This window comes from Octodon degus, unplaced genomic scaffold, assembly GCF_000260255.1.
Source record: "Octodon degus isolate 3935 unplaced genomic scaffold, OctDeg1.0 scaffold00028, whole genome shotgun sequence".
NCBI lineage: Eukaryota > Metazoa > Chordata > Mammalia > Rodentia > Octodontidae > Octodon > Octodon degus.
The window spans coordinates 15,820,553-15,821,620 of NW_004524604.1; the positions used below are offsets into that span (position 1 = coordinate 15,820,553).

The 1,068-nt window shown below is 34.8% G+C and overlaps 1 non-coding gene across 1 annotated transcript; it reads right to left on the reverse strand.

Moving 5' to 3' along the window:
• Nucleotides 1-245: 245 nt before the first annotated feature.
• LOC111816230 lies at nt 246-351 on the reverse strand. The gene has a single exon (XR_002820677.1). It is a non-coding gene; the product is annotated as a U6 spliceosomal RNA (small nuclear RNA).
• Nucleotides 352-1,068: the final 717 nt, after the last annotated feature.

The window sequence follows — 1,068 nt, forward strand, 5'->3', positions numbered from 1 at the left end:
CAGCTCTTGGGAGGTTGTAAATAGGCAGATTACTATGAGTCCAATCTAGTAGTGAGACCCTGAACACCCTGTAGACCCTTCCCTAAAATTAAAAAAAAGAAAGAAAGAAAGAAGAGATAAACAGAATCCAAGTTTAGCAGTGGAAATTACCAAAACAACCCAGACACTGACATTTCTCATAGGAAGTTAACGGTGTGATGCAGGTCTACATCTTGGTCATCTTTACCTTTATTTATTTTATTTCTGTAAATACGGAATGCTTCATGAATTTGAATGTCATCCTTGTGCAGGGCCATGCTTGTCTTCTTTGTATGGTTCCAATATTAGTGTATGTGCTTGTAAAACAAGCACTAACTTTGTTTTTAAAATATAATTATTTTTCATTAATACATGTTTGGAGAACATAACATCTACATTCCTTTTCATGATGTTTGTGCAGGTATTCATCGACACAGGAAATAAAACAAGCTTTGTTCAAACTTTAACTCTGCTGTTTTCTCTGCCAATGATATGGGATTAAAATAGATTAAACTAAAGAGCCTTTTACATGTTGTAAACACAGAGATACCCATATTATGGATATCCACTTATTAGTGAGGAGGTTTAGCATTAATAAAAGTGAGTATACATTATCATAGAAATGTTTTGCCTAAAGGATTTCGTAGCTTCAAGGATCAATCCCAGCAGAAGGAGATTCCCTCCGATTGTGTGGAAGGATGTCAAGAGAGGTCTGATTAAATCAGTGCCTTTCTATGCACACACTCTGCATTGAAGGAGGAACCCAGTCTTCATATTATCAGATTACTGAAATATCTCCTCCTAGAAATGCTGCAGAATCTTCACAATAAACTTAATAGTGCTGGTGACTTATCGCCTGTCTTAAAAACACTCAGGAAATACTTTTCTCTAGTGAAAAGGAAATGAATGTTACTTCCCAGCTTGATTCAAACATATATTTTAAGGGCTTTAATTAGCCACATTTACTTACATCTGAGAAGCAATAATGAAAGTAGTATCAATAAACTGTTAAAATCTGTCTTTTAAATAGACACCATCACTAGTTTTCCA